Genomic DNA, 17644 nt, shown 5'->3' on the forward strand with positions numbered 1-17644 from the left:
TTCCAAGAAAAAAGTTTTGCTTTGAAATTCCTGCTGATTTCTTTGGGAATTAATTGAGATCCCTTATTACTTATCACATAGAAGTGGAATATAACTTCAGTTTCAGGAGAGGTCAGTCAGCATTTCTTAAGGCATTCTTCTTTTTGTGCCCATGAAAATGGTCACCTGAAACCAGTGCCTACTGATGCAGGTCTTGAAAGAACTTGGATCCCATTCTTAACCCAGACAAACATTATAGAAAGCCATACTTCTGTGAAGTACACGGTTCAGCTTCCCTGAATGAAGTTTGCCAGCCTTTGCAGATTCACCCATGACAAAGCAAAACAACTGCCAAGCCTGACAGAATTTATAGAGCTACATAAATTACTTTTTAGGCATTTAAATATTGTTGTGAGCGTGAAAAGATGAAATGTGCTGTATATCATCTCTCTAAAATCAGAAGTAGTTATATTATAAATAAACAGAGTTTGCTTGGTATTAGGGACATAGGAAATTCCATTCAAGAACAGACAAATGGCACATCTTGTCTGGTATCCTGCATCTGGCACAGGCCTGTAGCAGATGCTTAAAATATTTGGCTCTCTTGGTCTGACAGTCTCCCTTGTTCCACCTACCACCAATGTTATAAATCTCACAGTTTTCCTAACCTCTGATGAGAGTCTTTCCTGCTTGCTTGTATAATGCAGGAGGCAGAAGCATGCGCCAGGGGAATATGCATCTGCCCTGTGTGATAGTTATTACAGTGGCTGGTGCTCAGATTTGGCTCAGCTGTGGTTCTGCCTGTTTCAGAGCATGGGGTATTACTGCCTGCATTGCCCATCCACCCAAACCAAGAAGGATACAGGAAAGGACTCCAGTGAGAGGTGGAAGCAATCCCTTTCTTGCCCTCACCTACACCTAACCAGCAAGTGTAGTTACCACTAGCCTGTTAATCAACTGCCCTCTTTCTGCAAAGGCATTACCACCTAATTACTTCCAGCTATTAATGACATGTATATCCTAGCACAATCTTCTTGACAACTTTTATAATTTAATAAAAGATCTGAAAAATTAAATGAGTTTGTCTATCCAGCAGAGTTTGTTTTTGTTTTGTCTTTATTCCAGTGGTTATCAAAACATGGTTCACCTACCCAGGAGCTCACCTAATGCAGGCTCCCTGTGCCTGGTGCTTCTAGCCATTGTCACTGGTATATAACTTCACCTAACAAAACTGTTCGTGGAGCTTTCCCTTACTAGAAATGTATTTCTCACAGACCATGTCCCTTTATTTTCTATAATCTTGTTCATAATCAACATTAAATGCAATGGCACAATCAGTTTGAAACCTCTAAAATGCAGTGGCACAATCAGTTAAAAACCTCTAAAACAACCAAATGAAAAATCCTGACTTTTCCATTTGAAAAGTTAAAGTTAAAAAAAAACATTTATGTTAATTACATTACACCCTCTGTGTTCTCCTGTGAAATATAACAGGGTTTAAAAAGGCTTAGACAACTTCTGACTATGGGTAACTGCCAGGTAAGGTCCTTTCATGTCGTCTTACAAAAGCAACAGGAAGAGAGCTGCAGCTTTAGAAATTATAGCTTCATATCTAAGCTATATGGTGCAAAAAGAAAAATTGAAGAAAAATTTTAAGTGTCCCTGCATTTGAGCATATCTATTATACAGTTACTGAGCACTGGTCTTCTTAGGGAGCTTAAGTCTTTGCACATTAATGAGGGAAAAACTAATCCTGATAGTGGGCCAAGGCTGTTGGATATGGTTTCAGATGTCAGCTTTCTCCAAGCTCAGGGATTTTCTGATTTTGGTTCCATCCTACCAAACATAATATTCAGTGTCAAAGGTGTAAATCTGGACCAGACCTTTGTTCTAGCAACAACAAATCTGTGCCTATCTCAGCCCTGAACCACGAGACTGCAGATTCAGCCTGCCTGAAAGAACTGAACACATTAAAGCTACTACAGTATCAAGCAGAAGTTTGCATCCCTTAACATGCTCCAAGTCAAACATACGTTTAGGGATTACTGAGCACAATACTAGCAGGAGCTCTGCGACTTTCTGCACTTTTCTGCTGTTGTACAGCAAGAGTGACTTCCAGAATATCTGTCTTGCTTCACTCAGGAACAGAAGTAGAGGTTTTTCAAGGCAGACAAATGAGTCAGCCACTTGCTCCAAATAAATGGAAATGGTGTTCCAAGTTTCCTAGACAGCTTTAAAAACGACATAGAGCAATTCAGCTGCTTGATATATTAGTTATATGCCTATGTTTAAGACAACACAAAAGTCAATGCTTCTTATTCCAGATAAAAGTTACTTTACCCATAGCAGTCCAAAGCCACCTCGTTTTGCCTGTCCTCTACTTATATGCTTACATCTTGCTTGTGCCATTCTCAGGGGCAAAAAGCAGCACTCTTTATACGAAAGAAAAGCAGCTGAGGCTCCCAGCTTGCCACAGATATTCTAAATAACACTAAGCACATTGGTGTTTGTGATTGCATATGACCATTTATATAACAAAGATGTTAATAATTTGCTTTCTGAGGAGAAATTATGTAAACCTTAATATATCAGTGACAAAAAGGGAAATAATTGCAATGTTGATTGTACAGTAAAATAGAATATCTTTGGAGATAAATAATTATAAGGGGATATATAAAACTACAAAAATAATTTCTTTACTTCAAACCTTGCCTTAACAAGAAACATAACTCCTTCCTCCCTCAAGAAAGCTGAATACACTGACTCATGTCTTTGTTTAAGTGTCATGGTAAATTTGTTCTTTTATAACGTGTAGTAGTCTAGCTTTGAACTTTTGATTTTTGGAAAAGGCAGAGCGGAAAAATGTTTTCATGGGAGAGGAGTGCACATTCCAGAACTGTCGACTGTTATTCGTTTATGAGGGGGAAGAAAAAAAAATCCTACTTAGGTTTTAGGCTTTGGTTGATGCAATTTGTTGTCTTCTGTTTTTTTTGTGTTTTTTTTTTGTGATAAACCAGAGTTTACACTCTGCAGCAAAAGATTTCACTTTTCAACCTAGTTTTTCTAGCTTTCACTTCAAGTCTTTCAGTACTTTCTTAGCTTGAAACTGACTGCTGATGAGAGAACAATTAGCATTACAAGGAATAAAAATAGTAATTCTTTATAATATGCAAAGTAGTCCAAAGAGGAAAAGAAAATTACAGCTTACAGTGAATTAGAGCTTATATACAAGCATCATGTGGGAATGCAGACGATATTACTCATAAAAATAAAACTAAATGTGAGCCCTTCATGGTGTCTTTGTAACCTGAGCAACAGTTTTAAACACAGTTTTCCTGTGCTGCCTCCTGTTTAACTTTTGATTACTTCAAAAAAATATTAAAACAGAAAGATAAAATAAACTTTCTGTAGTTTATTTATTCAACTAAAGTAAAAAATATTTTTCTAATGTTCTGAATATTTTGAAGATTATTAACATACATGCTTTCTTTCCTTCTCTTTCCAGGAAAGGAAGAAAATGCAGATTGTCAGAACCCTTCACATTTAGTACCCGCACTATTATGATCTCTTCATTACTGGATGTTGAGGCTGGATATCAGAACTGCTACAACAAAGTACTCTCCTATTAAGCTGAGGTAATTTTCTTTGTAACAATTTAATTGTTTTTATGCATTACGGAAGATACCCCAGACTCCCTTGTTCCCTGCCAATAAAAATATTTCTGTGAAGAAGATTTTGCTGTGAAGTATAGCATCAGTTGACTCAAAAAGACCTGAACACCGACATTTTGCTAACAGGGAGGCAGATTCAATCTCCATTCATTAATATAAATTTAGCAAGAATGCATTATGAGCACATGGATTTATGTTTGGAAAGCAATTGCAAGTGTGCACTCCTTTCCCTTCATAAATAGAGTATCAGCATGATAGACACAACATCCTGGATTCATGGCCTGTTAAAATACTTTTGTACAACCATTATAGATATGTCAGAGGCTACATTCTTTGGTGCATTGACATTAAGAGCTGAACTCACTGAGGACAGAATAATTAATGAAGAAATCTAATACTGGAATAATGCAATTAACAAGTCTTTCAAAGTTTCATTTCCTGGGGAAAATTATTGGCTTTGAAAGAATCAATTTGTCAAAAGTTCTTACAGACAAGAGGTAGAAACTACATGAAAATACCAGTCCCAAGCCATATGAGGAGAGAACTCCATGTCCAAAGCCAGCAAATGTCAGGGTGCTCTTCAGGGAGAGGGATCATCTGCTTCTCAGGCACTTGCACACTGAGATAAGGCTTTGCATAGCAGAATGGATGTCCTTATTTTAGGTTATTTTATAAATATTTTCTGCTCAACATGAAAAACTGAATTCATGAAAGCTTACCAGTCCCTGGCCAACAGTGGCATGTTTCCTCTGAAGAACAGAACTGCACACAGTGTGTGGCCAATGTGGTCAGTCAGCAATAGGAACATGCAGCTTAGGGCGCAGACCAGAAGGCATCAGTTGCCAAACTGTATCCCAAAAACAGGAGGTAGCTCTGAGCCTGGTCACTGGCTCATAAGGATGCAGAGATGCAGTTAGCTTTGGAACTAAAGTACATAGCAAACATTCTCAGAGAGTTTTCTATTCTCATACAGCTTCAGTGTTTCCCCTCCTTTCCTGGTACATCAGTATTCAAGATATTGTCAGTGTTCTATTTGTTGCCCTAGTAGAAATGCACATCTTTCATATTAACATCACTCTTCTTTAACATAGTTTTTATTTTGTGGTTTCTTTTTTCCCTTCAATTAAAAAAAAAAAGAAAAAAACTAGAAATGCACACCAATGCAGCTGAATTGTGATGAACTGAATCAGAGAAAACACTCAGTGTAAAGAATTAACTGCTTTAGATGTGATCCATAAATACATAAATAAACAGGGTACTGTATTATCACCAAAGCAAACAAGAGGAAAACAGAAAGACACAGATGTAGGTGCATAGAAGATCAGCTAGAGAACAGAGAGATTCTTATTAGTATACCTAACAAAGTTGCCTCAGGCTCCACATTTGCTTTCAAAGTAATGAAATTCTATTACAGGGCAGTAACCAACGTGGCACATAATTTTTTTGAGGTCATTTAAAGCCTGCCTGTTAAACAAACATTACTCCAATTTTTCTTCCAAGGATTCATAATATTTCCTGTATACTTTCAGCAATTTTTTGTCCTATCTGTCTCCTAAACTGTCATTTTGAACCACTGACAAGTTGTTTGCCTAAAACCAGAACTGTTTTCACTACCTTTGTTATTAATATTCCTTAAGCTACTTTTCAGCTTCAATTCAGCTGCAATAGTTTTTCTTTTAGTACAGGTCCACTGTACTTTACCTTGGATCTCAACTGAGCTAGAATACACAATGTCATGTGAACGGTAAAAAACAATATAGCTTAACTTTCCCAAAGTAGGTTGAATCGGGAGGTTTAAGAGTAATCAAAACCATATTTTTAGTAGCAAGCAGAGCCAATAGCCACTGAAGCTTTATAAATACATTCATACACACATTGAGCTTCATTATGAAAAAGCTCTCACCCAGGCATACTAAAATCTTTGCTGTAGAATATTGAATAATTGGGGAACAAATAAATGGAAGAATATACCAATCTTCATATCAATAGCAACTTGTAAAAGGATCCCAGTAAAACTATATGAATCCTCTGACTTTTATCAACTTTTTATGACCTTCTTAGCACACGTTAGAAAACTTGAAGGGCTTTCTACTGAGCAGGGTTTTTTTGTTTTGTTTTGTTTTGGTGGTGGTGGTGTTTTTTTTTTGTTTTGTTTTTACAGAAGTGCTTATTGTTTATAGTCTTTGGGTGAAACGTGATTTCATACACAAACATATACAAAAGCATGCAAGTGCCTATGTGTTTTTAGTAAAGTCTGACAATAAATATTTTGGACCAACTTAGTCATCAGTAATGCCAATAGAAAGGTCTGTCAGTTTGACTTTGTCAGCAAGTCATTCCACATTTGTGAACACATCCGTTTAAATGCAGTATGACATTTCTTATAATATTTATGTGCGTGTGTCTTTACAGGATTTGTATTTAGAACCAATCTAAATTTAAACTGCTATCACTGACATACATATCATATTACACATAATATAATCATATACATCTTTGTATGTGTTTCCATTCTTCAAATTACTTTTCCCCTCCCCTTTTTTCTATTGGGTTTCTTTTCACTGCTGACTACAAAAACCTATTTATCAATATAAGTGGAAGTTATCTGAATGGCAGCCAATGTAGAACAGAGTCAATAGCAATGATTCATGGCATTCTCTTTTTTCCCTTTACTTTTTTTTGAAAGTATTCACAGCCCATACAGACAAGAAATTAATTCCCATCCTGTGCGATGGAAATATTGCTCACCCTTCTTCACCCCTCTGCATTGGAGGGACATGAAATCCAAGTGATTTAACCAAAGCTAAATGCTTTCCTCATCTCAGGAAGGTGACATTGTGCAGTTCAGCTGAGTTGTGGCTACCTGAAAAACAGAAGAATTTGGTCGCATATGCCTGAAATCAGGTATTTTTAAGTTGTTCTAACCACAACATAGGCTTTGCTAAGCTGAATGATTTCACCATGCTGAATTATTTCCCACGTTTCTTTGTTACTCCAGTAAAGTCAAAAAATTCAGGAACTGCAGAGTCATATGATCCACAGAAGAGAGAATAATGTGGTTTCTAAGAAAAATATTTATTACCAAGCAAGCTATTTTGATTTATTAAATGACAGCTTCCCGTCAGTGTTTGTTGATATGGTGCTCGAAACAACAATGGCTATATAAAGCCAGGATATTATTTGTTTAGAGACATCCACTTGTGTTCTTCTTAATAGAAATATCAGAACATGACAACGCCAGGTTCGCAGAAGCTCATCCAGGAATAAACTCCTGAAAATTTATTTTCCTAGAGCATCCGCTAAGCCAGTACAGGCACTGTGTCTCATTGCCAGTCTTCTAACATTAGATTTATAGGATGTTATAATTAACAACAGGTGGGCAGACATGACTGCATGCATAGCAAGCAAGCTGAAAAGACTAGCAGCTCAGGAGCCACTTCTGAATCAAAGTTTTCTCAGGATAAAATCAAGTAGTAATCTTGGTAGGTTTTATGGTTGCCTTATTTATTTCTTAATTTAATCCCGCCACACACTACCTTTTCCTTTTTTTTTTTTAGTCAGAAATTAGGGACCATCTCTGTATACCCTACATTGCCTTTATGGTTACTTAACTTTTCCACTTTTGTGTTTACCCACCTATTAAGTGCAATGAACTATACTTCTTTATCACAGAACACTTCTTGGAGAACTACAGACATGTCCATGCACCAAGTTTTTGAATGATACAGATTTGAGATATTTACATCTCCAGTATTCCAGCTTTCTCACATTCTGTACAAATAGCACAAAGGAAAAGGTTCAAGGCATATAGAGCCTCCACATCAGTTTTGAGAGAAGCAGAACTTCACCTTAGGACTGAATAAGAGGGAGGAAAGCATTGAAAAATGGGAATCAGCAAAACAAAAATATATCCTAAATGAGTATTTGCAGAGTTAAACAAGAACTATTCTTTTTATGAAGTTATTTCTGATGTGAGAATATATATGCAGCAAAGTGTGCTGGGAAAGGTGATGGCTTTATTTACCCAGCCAAAGGAGGACACATATCCCAACTCTTCCAATGTACTAATCTGATGTGACCGTGATATTCACAAGTTACTTGCGTATTATAACATAATGAAAAACAGTAATTGGATAATTGACTACGTATCCTCACTGAGGGTAGAAAATACTGTAAATGCATTAACTGGTAGGAAGACAAACATAGGAATGTTCAGGAAAAAAAATCAGTATTTGTACTATAGAAAGAATTTGAGATTTTTATGGATACATTCCACACTCTGCCCAATATAGTTTCCCAAGTTTCTCTGCAAATAACTCTGATATATGAGATTAATTTCTACTAAAGACTTTTTAGGATGTTTCTTTCCTCCCATTATGCCCCCAACTCCCATCCACACTTGAACCATTAAAGTTCATAACTTACTTCTTCATTAGAGAGTAACGACCATCATTCTAGCTTTATGCTACCAGGCTGCCAACATGAACACAGGGTGGTAGAAGTCTGAGTTCTTTACAGCGTAGGGAGTTTAAACTCTCCAAGAACTCTTTTCACATTAACTGAAGAAGAATATATTAATTTTTCCTGAGCGTATGGGATCACTGTAGCCAAGGACTGGATGTGTCTGGGAGAACCCAGGCTGACAACGTTAGGTAAGTGTGCACCTACCATACACCTCCATAATGGAAAGCAATCAAGTTTATGCCCATCTTGATAATTCTATAATACTTGTCCTAAATCCATCAAACATTAAGTTGCATGTTATTCAGCACAGCGCAAACTGGTACCATCATTTTGGGTAACACTTAATTTCATTGTGAATCAGAGTCTCAACAGGTTTTGTTGAACTGCTTTATTGCCTAAGCAGTGACTGTTGTAACAGTGAAGTTGTCCTGCTTGTTGCAGAGTTTGCACTTGATTAAAATTCACATAGCAATGTTTATCTATAGCTGAGACACAAGTTGCCCAAGGGATATCTTGTTACTCTGGGTAATTAATCAGAGGTGATGGGAAATTTTTCTTAATGTTCTTGATAATCTCCAGGGCATCATCCATGAGTGAAATGTTGGCCTCACTGAAGTGGAAAGCAAGTTTCATCAGTAAGCAGGATAGGCCAAGATTTTTCTCACAAAGCACTTAACGACCTGGTGTCATCTGGCAAAGTTTCTCTGTGCAGTCCTTTTTCTGACTTGGAGAAATAGCACAGTTCTATTAAATATTTCTTATGCATACATACTAAGACCCTTGTTTCAGTAATCAGACATTTTAAGGAGGGTTCTATACATTCTTTAGGGTAAGTAGTTTTTAAAAGGCTTGAATCTATATCCAAATAAAGTCTTTCAGCTCTGTGAACTTGAGATCACATCCTCAATTAAAAAGAAAGAAAGAAAGAAAGAAAGAAAGAAAGAAAGAAAGAAAGAAAGAAAGAAAGAAAGAAAGAAAGAAAGAAAGAAAGAAAGAACTGTTTCTGTATTTGCAAAAGGAAGATAAACAGAACTATCAAAATGTTTGGAGATTCAAGCACATCACTTGAAACAGCCTGAAGACTTCCACTCTGTAGAGTGAAGCTAAGCTCAAAGACAATTATTTCATTTTTTAAGCAAAACAAGCCTTCCTTCTCTTTATCAGACGCCCAAATTTAGAGACCCAATCACAGGGTTACTCAAAATAATCACTTAAAAACAATCCTCATCCAATAACATTTTATTTTAATGGACATAGATTTTAGAATTTATAAGTGTAGAGACCAAATGAACATATGTTTTTCTTATTGACGTACCGTAGGATAGTTAAACTTTTGCTGGACAGAAGTAGTAGGAATTTTAAAAAGACTGAAAGTATTTCCAGTTCAAAAGTGGAATCCTCCCCAACCCAAAGAACTATTTGAATCTGTCCTAGACTTTTTTTTTAAACAACTGCTCAATGATTTAGACAAATGTTAAGATTGCTGAGTCAGTTTCAAGTGGGTTTATTTCCTCTATTCAGCTCTTTCAGTTGTGATTTATTGATCCTAACTCTGAAAAGTGAATTAGCACCTACTTTTCATTTTTAATCAACTATTAATAGCCACCCTTGCCCTTAAAACAATATTTTTCCTCAGCTGTATCTATCATAAACAAAGATATTTTAAGAGATGTAAAATACTCAAAATAATTGAATCATGAAAAGTTATAGAACGTAGGACAGAGGTATACAGGCTCAGGTAGAATTTGCCCGATTTTTCATTTACATGTTGCTACAACATAGAAATGTTTTCAAAACAGTAACTGCTGAACACAAACAGGTATTGATGGGTGGGTTTACCCAAGCTCAAGAAGGGCTATAATCTTCACGTTCCTTCTCTTGATTGGCCTCTGGCTCAGATTAAATTAGTCTCAATTAAGAACACACTGTGTTAATGTTGAATGCTCTGATTTTGAGAGCTTCAAGATATTTTCATTGTAGCAGGAACAAACCAAATGCTTGTTTTCTTAAAAGACTTGGCAGCATCATGAATTCTAGCATGGGCTTTTCAACAGGTTTGTTCCTCATTATGATAACTAACTAAAGTTCTCCATAAGAGGCTCACAAAGGGATCAGCACTTTTATGAGTGTAGCAAAAGTATTTGGCTCTCAGCATTAACTGTAGCCTTGAAAGTCTATCGTAATTCATTGCCATATCTCTGATCCAAAAGAGAGCCCTTCTTTACAGGTAGATTCTTAGATGGATGTGGTTTGTTAACACTGTTACTTTCTTCTAAATGAAAATTAATGCTGGTATTTTGCTTTCACACTGAGATATCTTCCTTACTGAGTATTTTATAAAATAAGACATTACTGGAGCAAGAGTTAACACATGGACCAAGAAGGTACACATTTCAATTGCAAGACTTGGATGCAGAATCTACACCCGCATTATTCAGGCACCTAACATCCACTGAGAAGGAATCAGGCCACCCACAACCTGTGTAAGTCTGAGTATAAGTTGTTTTCATGTTTCCCATTTATGAAAACACAGTGATGATGCACCCCTTAACATCAGTTAGAATCGTTAAGGTTGGAAAAGACCTCTAAGATTATCTAGTCCAACCTTTACCATAGTACTGACAAGTCCACCACTAAGCCATGCTACTAAGTTCTACATCTACATGTTTCCTGAAGACCTCCACAGATGGAGGCTGAACTATTTCCCTCGGCAGCCTGTTCCCACGTCACACAACCCTTTCAGTACAGACTTCTAATATCCAACCTAAGGGTAGAATGGCAAACTGATTACAGTTTATGTAGTAATGACATGCGAAAGACTGCTTAGCAATACCTACTGAACTCAAGGATAGACCTACATGATTTCTGTTGTAAAGAACTTGCAGTCTTGCCTACCTGAGCTGTTCATGTGCCCTGTGACCCTGACCCAAAGCAGACATGCGTAACTCAGCCAGTGGAGTCACCACCATTGGCATGAATCTTTCATGTGATGTCTTTTAAACTGGGTCAGAATTAACTATCTGCTCTTATTTAGTCTTTGATTTGTTGAACTGAATCTTTTATTTATGCAAGTGTACACACGTGCCTGTACACATGATAATACATGAGTTGTTTTTGAGAAAGACAATAAAACATCAAATAAAATCAAAAGACAAATTGAAACAATATAATCTGTGCTGTGTTTGACATATACAAATAAGGGATAGGAAAGATGACGGCTCTTTGCGCAAGTAAATTATACCTTGTAGGTGAATGGCACAACACTTAAACCATCAAATTTACAACTCGAAGATATCTTCTATGTTACTGTTCCATTATTAAATGAATGAGAACAAAGTCAGCTGAAGACCTACAGGTGGTGTATGCTTGCCTTTAAACAAACCATACTCACACTAGCTTAAATCCATAATATATAAGAACTCTTACTGTCATTATTTTAGAAAAAAAATCTGTTGTGGCAAGGGAGAGGAGAAACCCAGCAACATATTGGAGACATTTACATTCTGCAGAAGTAATAGTGAAATGTCACTTTGTGATCTTCACATTCCACAGTAATCTTGGCTCACCTGTGTGTCAGCCAAATAGTTTGACTTGAACAGAAGCTGCAGTTATACGCTTTTGAAATACTATACTCTGGTTATGTCTTTATTCCCTCTCTCTTAATTATCTGTTTTCCAATATATTTCCACAGCACACAATTCACAAAGAAATTGTAAAAAAGACATCACAGTCTACAAACAAAAAGGTCAGATCCTTCATACCCCAACTCCTTTTGACTTTCAAATCCTTTTTTTTTATTTATCACAAGCTAATATGCATTGCTTTGAAAGGCTCTTCCCTTTTGAAGTTAGAAATGCCCTTTGCATTGGTCTACAGAGCTTGTCAGCAATTTCTAAAAAATTAATAGTTATGCTTGATTATGTATTTTGTAATAATTATTTTTTTATGTGAAATCACCATGTTTAAAGGCCAGACAACTCAGCAACTCTTTCATAAGTGTTATAATGCGATGTTGAGCACCTTGATACATATTTATTTTTTTAAAATATTTTGCTTCTTGAAAAAAGATATAAATGTTTCCATGTAATTGGTAAAATATCCAGAAAATACCCAATTAGACTGCTTTCTAATGAAGGTAGCTGGACACCATTTCTTGGGACTTTGGTTGTATTAGAGTTTCTCGAGAATATATGTGAACTGCACTTCTTTGAACACAACATGCATGGTTAGACACACTACGTTCCCATTTACTCTAAAGTGTTAAAAGTTAAGAAGGGGATGAAACAAGTCAATCCATTTCCTAACACATGCAGACAGTTTGAACTCAACAGTGCATTATAATCAACCTGGCTTCTGCCGTTGGCAGAGTTCCAACAATAGCTTTCTGGGACATGAAGCAGGGCTATCAGCCACTGCCAAAGCCTTCAGAGCAGGAATCTCTCCATAGCATTTCTCTCAAGCTCACCAAGGTCTTCATGTTCAGGACTACTTATTGCAAACAACACAGACCCACCAATCCTCCTCTCTATTTGATGTATCAGAGTATTGGCGTTCAACTGTAGAAAAACAAACAAAACCAACCTGTAGATAGTGAGATAAAAAGACTTCGGTAGTTGTCTACTGATGTTCCAACCATTAGACTGATATTTTCCAAGCTTTGGTTCATGTTTTATTCTAAAATGAAAGCCATAGTTCTCACAGGATCTGAATTCATATAAAATTGACACCATTTATCTTAAAAGGCAACTGTGCCAATGCTGCCAACTTTTAAAAAGTTTCTATTTAAATTATAGATCAAAACAAGCAATGAACAGAGCTGCTCGTGTAATTAATGCTGTAAGCAGAAGTAATTCAGACTCAGAAGTTCAGACAGACTTAGGTCCTAAAATCTGCTAGGGTTCTACACTCATTTCCAAGTGCTGTCCAATGCATTGCTCCTCAGCCTTCTGTTGGGAGGCAGTGAAACACGGCCTCTAACTCCCTTCAGCACTTAGTGTGGCGTATAAATACCTCTGAGAATGAGTGGGCACTGCACCCAAGTGCATTTCATCCTGTTAGAACATAGCATTTGAGTAACTAGCCTTTAAAAAGTTGTGGGTTTTTTTGTTGTTGTTTTTAAAAAAGAGCCTTCATTCCATGAAGCCATCAGCCTCTGTCAAAAAATTGAACATCACATGAAAGCAGAAGTTCGGATTTTGTGAAGACATTTGGGAAAGGATATTGGTTTAATTGCAATATCCTTGGCCAGCTGAGAAAGTATATGCAACAAGCTCCTGCCTACCACAAGCAAACCCATGGAGAATTTGTGATGCTAAGCACCTTGTAATGTCAAGGCTTTTGAAGAATTATTATCCCAACTTTACAGGTTTACTTGTAGAGGGTCACTAATAGTAGACCACAAGAAACTGAAGTCTTACTGCCCCCAAAACTCTGCATGTGCACACTGCAGAAAACAGCTGTAGCTGCTCGTACTCCACCACAGTTCTGGAAGGGAGAACAGGTTACAGGAAAGGTCAGGATTTGATTAGCCTTGGGACTGATGGATCAAAAATAATTATCTTTTACAAGAAATAATTCCCAGTTTACAATATTTTAGAAATAAGTAGGAAAAAAAAAAGAAAAAAAAAAACCAGCTAAAGAGATCTGGATTGTTCTCAAACCTAGACAAGTTAAAGATGGAAAATAATTAGATCATCCAGCCCATTTCCCTGCCAATGCAATATTGTTCCCTAAAGTACATTTCCTAGTGCTTGCCTTTAAAAAAAAAAAAAGGAAAAGAAAAAGTCCCTTGAGAAAGGAGATTCCAACATTTCCTTTGGACACATCCTGGCACACTATCAGGGATGTTTTTCCTCCCTCTGTTCAGCCAGGCATTTCCTTTTCGTTTCACCCTACCTATTTCCCTCTTCCACTAAAGAACTCTTCCTCCTCCTTGGTGCCAGGGCCCTTCAGGAATCCAGAGGGGATGCTCTACTGGCAGGAACAGGCATTCCCAGAAAAATTATATTCCACAGTATGGAAGCTTATACCATCATACAGTTTTAGAAGAACATTCCTGTAGCCTACTGTTGTTTACTACTTTTTGCATGCCAGGTGGGAAGAAAGCGTCCGCAAGGTACCCTAGCATCTTTGAACATTTTTAATGCAATAATTCTTCACTATGAACTTTGGGGAGAGTCTCTGTTAAACTCAAAGCTTGACTGCCTCAAATTAAGTCAGGAGGACTTCTGGAAGAGACTCCCACAATGAGCAGTGAGTTCACCATATACCTTGTAACTTGTGATTTGTCCCTCTGAATAAAGTGGCCTGAAGAAAGAGCAGAAAAATACAGAACTGTTCTTAGCCCAGTGGGGACTGAACACAAAATTAACCTTCTGTGCTGTATGAATGTACTCAGGACAGTATGAAATACAAATACAATATTCACATGCAACAATTACAGTCCCACTATAGATGCAGTAGCCCATGCAAACTCATTCCAAGCAGTTCTGTTATTGACAGAGCAACTGTGAGAAAAAATTTACTGCCATTCAGCAGGCTGTCTGCAAACTCAGCATCATGAAATCCTTGTGTGTGTTTGTGGAGAGATCCTTCTGCACTTTCCACAAAAGCTGTGGCTCGCAAGGAACCACAGGCCAAATACAGCCTGGGTGTTTTTAGACATTTGAAGAATCAGGTCAAGGCAGGAATTTAACTGTGGTTTGCTAAGAGGAAGTGTCTTCTTGTTAACCTTGTCAGATTGAATTATATAGCCTTCTAATGTAAGCAGTCCAAGTCTGCTACCTTGATGAAAGCATTGTACTATAGGTCATGATAAATATCATTCCTGAACTTGAAGTTTAGTTTTGCCTTCAAGAGGCCTAGCCAGAGCACTTAGGAATATTTTCGTAGAAGAACAACAAATGTTAAAAATCCTTTTGTTCTTCAAATTTGAGCAGGTGGACTTAGTTGTTGGTCTTGCAAAACAGCTTGCAGGATGGAAGGATTAAGTTTCCATTACATAATTCAAGAGACTGGCTAAGCATAAAACAAAACAATGAAAAAACTGGTTGTAACTCTGTCCATCTCTTTGAAGGGATAGAAATATTCTTGGATGTGTCTTTTGTTTTGACACATTTATACTGATTACAAGTTGAAGGGTGAAGTTGGAACATTACTTCCTCCAAACTCCCTCAGTCCCCATTTGTTCTAGCACTGTCACTGGCAGAATCCTTTTCACAGCAAAGAAGCTTTCTCTTTTAACGTAATTGCTCTTGGAGATGTTCAAGCATCCAGGCCACACAGCTGAACATGGTGAAGAGCTGTGAGAAGACCTTAGGACCGCATATCTAAGATTTTCTGAAAGGGACCGTAAGCACTAAAGCAGAATCGATTTGTGCAAGGTCACGCTGTCAGAATGTACCTAATTTCTGGTGGAGAAATCCAGATATTCAATGACGTGTTAGCAGCACGAGGAGAATCCCTTCTGCCTTGGCCTTGCCCAGATGAGAGCAGCCACCTCTTGGCACCAGTGTTGTGTGCGGCTCGTGATGGCAGCATTCTCCCTAAGGAGGGGCAGTGAAGGCCCATAGGGCACATTGGGGCTACATCACTTGGCATTTTCCCATGTAATTGTAGCTTTTCCAGGAGCCCTTTCCCACTGAACTGTGGAAAGGCAGAGCCTGGGAAGGCACTGGAAAACTCGTCCCATTTGCGTGCATGAGCAAGCTTCATCCACCCCACAGAGCATTTCTGACAACAAATAAGGCACCCTAAGCTAAATTTTAATCTACGCCCTGAGAGCCAGTCAAGTGAAGAGCAACCACACGCTTCAGCTGAAGGTTATGTTTATGGATAGGGTTGCAGTTTGGGCAAGCCACCTGTTAGAGCTCAAGTTAGCTCAAGGGTAAAGACAGCAGAAGAATAATGCAAGGTCCTTAGGGTCAACTCAGTATTCTCTATCAACAACGCTCTGTCTTAAGTTTAAAATAAAAGTTTCTATTGAATAAACAGTCACAGCAAGTGGTAAAAAAAAAATCCTCTTCATTAGAGCAATGCATGTAAATTACCTTCCATACTTCTTTCTTACTCTGTCAAATCAAACCCACAATCTGAAAACTTACTAATCAAAGCACAATTCCCCTCAAAATTCGATTAAGTAAAGAAATCTGATTTGAGGGCTTTTAACCCTCTATAAACACCAAAATGGCCAGGTATATCAGAACTTGTGCAAAATGCATAAAATTAGAAGGGAGAACAGATTTTCTTAGGCACTTGCACCACTTCCACTCCCATCCACAAAAAGAAAAAAAAAGAAAAAAGCTTTTTTCCTACATTTTCCTACATCTAGACCCTTCCACTCTCAGAAATCAAATAATTCATATATGCAGTCATTTAGGAATTCACCACCAAAAGGGGAAAAAACAAAGCCACACACACACCAAACAGTGATCAAAGAGTTTGGCAGGTATAAAACATAGATATAGGTGAGTAATATTAAACTGCTTAAAGCTAGCCAGTTCACATCTTAGCACATCCAAGACAGGTGATGTCTGTTTAATGAGCCATCCCATCACCTCTCAGAACAAGGGAATAATGTTTTCTTGTAGCATATTTCCTGTTTTCCTCTCATTGTCCTTCAGAAAAGAGGGATGTCTCTTCTTGTAGTCAGAGCAGATAATTCCACAGCCAAAGGTACTGCTTTGATAAATGCAGAGGAAGAAAAAGCTCCCTAAGTCCAAATTCCCATGAATAAACATATCAGGCATCTTACGTACACTTTGCAACAGCTTCCAAGCTCATTGATGACATTGCCTTAAAACAATCCAGAACAGAGGGCGAAATCATGTAAGTATAGCAAACTAATTTGGTTTTTAATTTTTTAATGTCTAAAATAACTCTCTATAATGCAATTATGTTGTTCCTGGAAAAAAAACTCACTGCAGAGCCAGATTACAGGCTGTTTCATTCCCTTTCCAGCCAGCAGAAGAATCCCTACTTATCAGCCAGCAGACTTGTAAGGAAAGTGCCCTCTAACTCAGTTGTGAGCAACTTCAGGAACTTCATGGCTCTATATTCATACCTGTGCAAACCACCTTCTTTAATAACCCTTAGGTTTTGGTTTTTTTGTGGTTTTTTTAATTATTTTTTATTTTTTTAAATTTAACAGAACAATTGAAAACCTCTGTGGCTCAGCAGGTGTTAGCCTTCATCTGCCAACAGAAGCTGGCTTGATATAAACCATTTCCATTTCAGCATCGGTTGCCATTCCGTATCATTTATTTCTCAGCTGCTGCCTCATCCCAGCTCTGTTAGTTGCTCCACGCGATGGAAACTATCTCACTCAAAGTGCAGCACGTGGCAAGCAGGAGAGGCTACGAAAGCTGATAAAAGCTCATTGCCACCTGTGCAGCCCAAATTGCTTCCTCAGGTTTTACAGTAACACCACTGAGACCACAGCTTTCCCAGCTCTATAAACAGCAACACAACCCACCACCACCCTTTGGGTGTAAAATGATTGATGATGGCACCTAACTGCAAGGGTCAGAGGG

The 17644-nt window shown here is 37.6% G+C and overlaps 2 protein-coding genes across 6 annotated transcripts in view; one reads left to right on the top strand and one right to left on the bottom strand.

Annotated features, from left to right (window-relative positions):
- LOC310892524 (uncharacterized protein) overlaps positions 1-17644 on the bottom strand; it is a 101228-nt gene that overhangs the window by 30908 nt on the left and 52676 nt on the right. Inside the window, exon 3 of one of the 4 annotated variants that reach the window (XR_014578196.1) lies at positions 6399-6513. The exons of 2 other annotated variants lie outside the window; for them this stretch is intronic. The gene's annotated coding sequence lies outside the window, so the exon portion shown is untranslated. Of the gene's footprint in view, positions 1-3624; positions 6514-17644 lie in introns of those variants that run through there. One more of the 4 variants, XR_014578197.1, reaches the window with a different exon arrangement.
- The window catches only part of COL8A1 (collagen type VIII alpha 1 chain), a 91010-nt gene that overhangs the window by 12225 nt on the left and 61141 nt on the right, over positions 1-17644 (top strand). For both annotated transcript variants that reach the window (XM_083820333.1, XM_083820334.1), the window contains exon 2: positions 3485-3614. The gene's annotated coding sequence lies outside the window, so the exon portion shown is untranslated. The remainder of the gene's footprint in view (positions 1-3484; positions 3615-17644) is intronic.

This window comes from Anser anser (assembly GCF_964211835.1).
Source record: "Anser anser genome assembly, chromosome: 1".
Taxonomy (NCBI): domain Eukaryota; kingdom Metazoa; phylum Chordata; class Aves; order Anseriformes; family Anatidae; genus Anser; species Anser anser.